Source organism: Orycteropus afer, unplaced genomic scaffold (assembly GCF_000298275.1).
Source record: "Orycteropus afer afer isolate SDZICR_OR568_19922 unplaced genomic scaffold, OryAfe1.0 scaffold00184, whole genome shotgun sequence".
NCBI lineage: Eukaryota > Metazoa > Chordata > Mammalia > Tubulidentata > Orycteropodidae > Orycteropus > Orycteropus afer.
This window is the reverse complement of record NW_006921771.1, coordinates 3,392,597-3,400,848: the sequence shown is the minus strand read 5'-3', so window position 1 is coordinate 3,400,848 and position 8,252 is coordinate 3,392,597.

Sequence of the window (8,252 nt, the reverse complement as noted above, 5' to 3'; positions counted from 1 at the left end):
TGGTCAATGACATGAGACAAAGTATATGTGAACTGCTGTATGAAAAGTGAATTTACTCTGTAAATCTTCACCCAAATCCTAATTAAAAAAAAAAAAGAAAGCTAAGTTTTTAAAGATTTGACTCTTTTGTGGAAGAGTCAAAAACAGGCATTTTCACACAGACACAGACACACACACACACACACACAAATGCTATTTCCTGCCACAACTCATAGAACACAGGATCTAGAAGGAATTGTACTGACCATCTACTGTGAACAAAATCCTTAATTTTACAGATGAAGAAAACGAGGCCCTGAAGAGGTAAACTCTTCCCCAAAGTCAAAGAACTTATTATAAGCAATCTTGTCCTACTTGTTACTAAACCCACTGTCATCAAATCAATTGTGACTCATAGCTACCCCCATTGGGTTTCCAAGGCAATAAATCTTTACAGAAGTAGACTGTCCCATCTTCCTTCTGCAGAGCTGTTGGTAGGTTTAAACCACCAACCTTCTGATTTGCAGTCAAATGCCTTAGGCACTGCACCCCAGAGCTCCTTACAACTTGTTATAATGAGTCACATTTTACACTATTAAGCTATTCGTTGAGTTACCTAACATAGTCAACAGTTGAAACCAGCTATACCTCAAATTAAAATGCAAATTGCCTCCAATATCTTGACAAGTAAGAGAAATTTAGAAATCATACCTGTTTTTTTTTTTTTTTTTTAATTTTAATTATTATTCCCAGGACATTTCTCTCTCTACTAACCTGAACCTATATGTCACAGAGGAAACAATGGTGAGTGATTTATATATGTTTATATCCAGGTTCCAAACATTTTTGTGTATTTGTTTTCTTTCCTGTTTTTAAATTTTATTTCCTGGAAGAATTCTGGACCAACTCTGGGTGAAACCAAGTATACTACTTTTTAATTGAAGGTATTGAATTAACCTTAATCTGGTGTTACATAATCCAGTATCAATTTTATTATATTTTCACTGTTCTTTAACCATTCATTATTTATTTTGCCCTTTGGTTTTTGCTCAGAGAAGTCACTATAGGTTTCCTGTTTACAACTTCAAACAATTCTTTCTCTTTTTAGCCTCTCCTCTATTCCCAATACACACAAACCGTGCCTTAATGGGGAAGCTGCTCTAATTACCCAGCAGCTAGCTGGGAAGTCCATTTTTCAAGGGGAGCTAGATGAGGATGGAACAAATGAACAATGGGAAATTGCTGTACTCTGGAGAGCTCTCTTAAACCAGCTGAAGAACTTCAAAGCTTTTTTATTAAAAAAAAAAAAAAAATCCTATGTCTTTTTACTTTTGACAAAGTTAGAATGTACTTGGAATTAGAAGTATTCATTTCAATTTCATGCTCTAGCCATGGTTATAGTATTACAGATGCTCAGAAAAATTAACCGCTATATTTTATAAATGAGAAATCTGGTGACCAAACCTATTGCTGTCCAGTCGATTCTGATTCATAGCAACCATATAGGACAGAGTAGAACTGACCCCATAGGGTTTCTAAGGCTGTAAATCTTTACAGAAGCAGACTACATCATCTTTTTCCTACAGAGTGGCTCGTGGGGTTTAAACTACCTACCTTTTGGTTCGTAGTTGAGTACTTCAGGTACTGCACCACCAAGGCTCCTTTGGGAAATGATGAACCTGAAATCAGATATTATGCCATAAATATTGAACTAATGCATCTGGCTTTACGTGAGCTTTTTTTTTTTTTTTTAACTACAAAGAAACAAAGTAATTTTATTGGGACTCTTCCTATATACATGCTCATAAATAATAGACAGGAGAACAAGGCTGAAATGTGGGTGCAGGATTGTCCAGAGGGCTCTCTTGCTAGCAAAGTGATTTACTCTCAGGCACCAGCCTCAGCACCTGTAATTCAAAGTAGCTTGTTGAAACAAAATTGCAAAGAACAGTGTCTCAGAGATCCTGAGATGAATACCCAGATGTCAGCTCCTTAAAGGTCCAAGTTCACTCTTTCTTTTTTCATCTCTAATCCTAGATGCTTGAGAGGAACTAACACCTCACCACAGTTTACAGGGCCCTTCATAACCTGGCCTCCCACTCCTACTCCACATAGTCCTACCCAATATATTCTTTTAGGTCTCCTATTCATTTCCCTGTAGGGTCTTGGCATTTCCCACTTTATCTGCTTGAAAGAATCTTCCATAGGCCTATCATATGACTGGACCATTTCATTGTGGGGTTTTTCAATTGTTAGCTCCTCAGAGATACTTCTCTTGACTACACCCCCTCCAGAGATTTTAAGGCCTAATACTATAACTATGTTGTTGTTGTTATGTGTCGTTGAGTCCTCTCCAACTCATAGTGACCTTATGCACAGAACGAAACTCTGCCCTGTCCAGTGCCAGCCTCATGATCCCTACTATACTTGAGTCCATTACTGCAGCCACCATGTCAATCCATCTTGTTGAGTTCTTTCCCCTCTTTCATTGACCCTCCACTTTACCAAATATGATATCCTTGTCCAGAGAATGGTCCTATTCTGGTTACCTAGTGCCACTCTGACTAGAATATATCACAAATGGGATGGTTTTAACAAACAGGAGTTTATTCTCTTACGGTTAGGAGGTTTTAAGTCCAAGTTCAAAGTGCCAGGCTCTAGGGGCTGGGTGAAAGTTCCTCAACCTTGGGCTTCAGCTCTGCCTCCTGTTCCCAGCTTGCTGAAGTTAGAGGCTTTTCATGACTCAGACAGATGCTGAGATGGCTGCTGAGGCTGATAAGCCTGAGGTTGACAAGTAAAAAGGCACAGTCCTGATGTTACCAAACCACACGGCAAGCCATTAATTCAAGTCCATTGAAAGTCCCAAAGTCAGCAGAGCATGGCAGGCTGCTGAATAATGACATGGCTACATGCAGGGTTTAATCATGCCATAAGCTAGAGACCATTCCCAAAGCTATTCCTTACATATGGGAAGCAGACCACATACCCAAAGCAGCTACTCAGCTGCTCCAATAGATTCCACTATGGAGTTAATTACCAATCTCACCATGGGGAATAACTACATTTGACTGCCCAGCCAAGTTGACACACAAAGTTAACCACCACAAGTCCTTTCTGACAACACGCCCAAAGTAGGTGAGACGAAGTCTGGCCATTCTTATTTCCAAGGAGGATTCAGCTGCACTTCTCCTAGGACAGATCTGTTAGTTCTTTAAGCAGTCTATGGTACTTTCAGTATTCTTTGCCAACACCACAACTCAAAACATCAACTCTTCTTTGGTCTTCCTTATTCATTGTCTAGCTCTCACATACACATGAAGTGATAGAAAATACCATGGCTTGTGTCTTCAAGGCTATACCTTTGCTCTTCAGCACTTGAAAGAGGTCTTTTGCAGCAGATTTCCCCAATGCTATATATCGTCTGATGTCTTGACTGTTGCTTCCATTGGTGTTGACTGTAGAACCAAGTAATATAAGGTCTTTGACAACTTCAATCTTTTCTCCATCTATCATGATCCTGCTTATTGGTCCAGTTGTGAGGATTTCTGCTTTGGGTATGTGGTCTGCTTCCCATATATAAGAAATAGTTTTGGGAATGGTCTCTTTTGTTTTCTTTACATTGAGGTATAATCCATACTGCAGATTGTAGTCTTTAATCTTCATCAGTAAGGGTTTCAAGTCATCCTCATTTTCAGCAAGGAGTTATGTCGTCTCCATATCACAGGTTGTTAATAAGCCTTCCTCCAATCTTGATGCCATGTTCTTCTTCATATAGTCCAGCTTCTCAGATTATTTGCTCATCATACAGATTGAATAAGTATGGTGAAAGGATTCAACCCTGATGCATTCCCTTCCTGATTTAAACCATGCAGTATCCCCTTGTTGTGTTCAAAAGATAGCATCCTGGTATATGTACAGCTTCCTCGTGAGTACAGTTAAGTGTTCTGGAATTCCCTTTCTTCTCAATGTCATCCACAATTTATTATGATCCACACAATCGAATGTCTTTGTATAGTCGATAAAACACAGGAAAACATCTTTCTGGTATTCTTTGCTTTGAGACAAGATCCATCTGACATCAGCTATGATATCCCTTGCTCCATGTCCCGTTCTGAATCCAGCTTGTATTTCTGCAAGTTCTCTGTTAATATACTGTGGCAACTATTTTTGAATTATCATCAGTAAGATTTTACTTGTGTGTGATATCAATGATATTGCTCAGTCATCTTCACATTCTGATCATCTTTCTTTGGAATGGGTACAAATATGGATCTCCTCCAGTCAGTTGGCCAGGTAGCTGTCTTCCTAATCTCTTGGCATAGCTGAGTGAGTGCCTCCAGCTCAGCATCCATCTGTTGAAACATCTCAATGGGCATTCTATCAATTCCTGGAGCCTTGTTTTTCACCAGTTCCTTCAGTGAAGCTTTGACTTCTTCCTTCAATACCATTAGTTCTTGATCATATGCCACCTCCTGAAATGGATGATCATCTACCAATCCTTTTTGGTATAGTGATTCTGTGTATTCCATCCATCTTCTTTTGATGTTTCCTTCATCATTCAACATATTGCTCATGGAATCTTTCAATATTGCAATTCGAGGCTTAAAATTTTCCCTCAGTTCTTTCAGCTTGAGAAATGCTGAGTGTGTTCTTTCTTTTTGGTTTTCTAACTGCAGGTCTTTGCACATTTCATTATAATAATTGACTTTGTCTTCTTGAACTGCTCTTTGAAATCTTCTGTTCAACTCTTTTATACTACTGATTCTTCCATTTGCTTTAGCTACTCTCCATTCAGAGTCTCTTCTGACATCCATTTTGGTCTTTACTTCCTTTTCTGTCTTATTAATGACCTTTTGCTTTGTTTATGGATGATGTTCTTGATGTCATCCCACAATTCTTCTGGTCTTTGATCATTTGTGTTCCATGCACCAAATCTATTTTTCACATGGTTTCTAAATTCAAGAGGGATACAATCAAGTTCATATTTTGGCTCTTGTGGACTTCTTTTAATTGTCTTCACCTTCAACTTGAACTTGTATAGGAGTAGTTGATGGTCTGTTTCACAATCAGTTCCTGGCTTGGTTTTGGCTGAAGATACTGAACTTCTCCATCACCTCTTGCCAGAAATGTAGTCAATCTGATTCCTATGTAGTCTGTTGGGTGAAGTCCACATGTATAGCCATCTTTTGTGTTGTTGAAAAAATGTATTTGCAATGAATAAGTCAATGGTTTTGCAAAATTCTATCATGGAATCTCCAGCATCGTTTCTATCACCAAAGCCATATTTTCCAACTTCTTCACCAAGGCCATATTTTCATTAAGGTTGGCTCTATTCTGAGGAGGCAGCTCTTTCCTAGTGATACTTTGAGTGTCTTCCAACCTGAGAGGCTCATCTTCTGGCAATATATCAAATAATGTTTCAGGGCTTTCAGTAATATATCAGACAGTGTTTCACCACTATTCATAAGGTTTTCACTGGCCAATTGTTTGAGAAGTGGATGGATGGCCTCTTCCTTCTTTCAAGTCAGTCTTAGTCAGGAAACTTTACTGAAACCTGTCCATCATGGGTAACCCTGTTGCCACTTGAAACAGTGGTGGTGTAGCCCCCAGCCTCACAGTAACACACAAGCCATCATAGGACAACAAACTGACAGATGAGTTCATCTCCCTTAGCTCTTCCAAACTGCTCCACTCCCACTTCGGCCTTCCCTTCTTGTTCTGGCCTTCCAAAAGTCATCTTCTATAACTATGAGAAAATGAATATTCCCCAAATCCAAGTGTCTTATGTATATATTAAAACAAACAAACAAACAAAAAAACACTGCCATCAAGTCCATTCTGACTCATAGCAGCCCTTTTTAGGACAGAGTAGAACTTCCCCATAGGGTTTTCTTGGCTGTAAATCTTTTATGGAAGCATTTTTCTCCTATGGAGTGGTAGTGGGCTTAAACTGCCAACCTTTTGATTAGCAGACAAATGCTTTAACCACTATGCCACCAGAGTTCTTTCTCTCATGTATAGGTATGTAATATTTTGAAATATCAGGAAAGGCACAATGCAATTTTACTCTCACCAGTAACTGAGAATAAGTGTAATGTAAGCTTTATTTTTAAAGATGTAGTAGACTTTATGGAAAATAACAAGGGAGAGCATAATTCTCAGGGGGTAGCAACACTGGGAAATTATTTCTTCCTCTAGGTATGAGGGGAAACAGGAGGAGGGGACCAAAGAAAGTAGCTGTATAGCCAAGACTACCTGAAAGAAATTGTGGAATTTAATATGGAAATACAGCCAAGTCTTTGAAACCCCTAAGTTAGGGAGATGGGAACATAAAGATCTTTTTTTTTTTTTTTTAATTTTGCTTTAGGTGCAGATTTACAAAATACATTTGTTTTTCATTCAACCGTTCATGAACATTTGATTTCACAATGCCATTTACAATTCCCAACCACAAAAAAAACTCTCCTCCCCTCTCCTTCCCTGTGCCCTTCTTATCTATGCATTCCTGTCTGTCCAGCTCTATGTGAATACTACCCCTCTATGTGAATACTACCCCTCTGATGTCTCGTGGTTGATTGATCTAAGGGGTACATCTCCCTAGGGTCAGTGGGTATATCTCCCTGGGGTAGGTTCTCTGCATGTAAGTCTTTCTACTGTTGGATTGAGAGCCAATCCACAGAAGTGAGTCTATGCCAGGGCCATAGTTTCAGGGGTCCCACTAATCTCTGTCCAACCAGTAATATGGTCATTTTTGTGTTTTTGAATTTTCTTCAACATTTTTCCTCCCATTCTAACCAGCATCTCCAATCTTGATCCCTTTCTGAGTGGTTGGCATTGGTAGCCAGGCACTGTGTCATTGTTCTGATCTTAGGGTTATGAAGGCTGAGGTCCTCATGGTCTACCATATCTTTGGATTAATTGTTTCCAAATGACTTTTATTTTCTTCACTCTTCTTTGTGAGAAGAGACCAAGAAATAGTTGCATATTAGATGGCCCTGAAAGCTTTTAAGATTCCTGTCACTACTCACCAAAGTAGGATGTAGACCAAGATTTTTATATACTGTGTTGTACCAATTGAGCATGATGTTCCCCACAACTATGGTCCTGAGCCCACAAGCCTGGTGATTCTCTCTCAAGGTGTTTGTTTGTCTCTGAGAAGCTATTGCAACCCTGTCCTCTGTTACTTCTGTAATGTGTGTGACTAAGTTTGTAGCACAAGTACATATGTAAGATTATCTTCAGCCAAATCTATCCTTGGTCTTAGATATATTCATGTTTGCCTATTCCCACCTGATCTTGTCACCTGTCTATGCATTTACCCACTGCCTAGTATTTGGTGCCACTGGTAATGTAGTATTGTGCATGTAATACCATTAGCCCCTGTTGACTATATCTTTTGTGCACGATTCTGTGGGACATAAAAAATCTTGACCTCACACTCTTTGCTCCCTCCAATTTCCTGCTGGTGTACCATTGGCTGCACTCAGAGGTCAAATGAGTCTATTTATACAGTACATGTAACTCAACTTCCAAGGTCAAAGAATATAGTGGATCTGGAGTGGTAAACAGGTAATATTCAGCATAACAGCCTGTGTTGTCATCAGTTACTACAATAGCAAAGACTACAGGCTTTTTGGGTCAGATAACTACTGGTGAGTGTCCAGCCCATTGGTAAGGAGGCACATTAGATACCATCAAACAGAGAATGTACAACAGAGTGATGAATGAGCGCCACTTGAGTATTCTTTTCCTTCTTCAATAAGGAGTTGAAAAGATGTCACTTTCTTCTGTCATGTTGTACATTATAATAGATGGATAGATGATAGATAGATAGATAATAAATGATCATCACGTTAACTCTGACTCACAACAAATAAAATGTACAACAAACAAAATGTTGCTTGGTTATAGAAGTTTTGTATATGTCTTGATTATTAGATTCTTGTTGGATATATGGTGTGGTAGTTAAGGTTGTTGTCAACTTGGCTAGGTGTGGTTGAGTGGCTGGGCAGCTAGATGTAGTTATTCCCCATGGGGAGATTGACAATCAGTTCTATGGTGGAATCTATTGGAGCAGCTGAGTAGCTGCTTTAGAGATGCAATGTGCTTCCAGTATATAAGAAACAGCTTTGAGGAAGGTCTCTAGTTTTTTTAGCACATTTGGACTCTGCATGTAGCTGAGTCTTCATTCAGCAGCCTGTCATGCTTTGGTGATCTTGAGACTTTTAATGGACTTGAATCAATGGCCTGCCATGTGGTTTGGTAATAAAGAC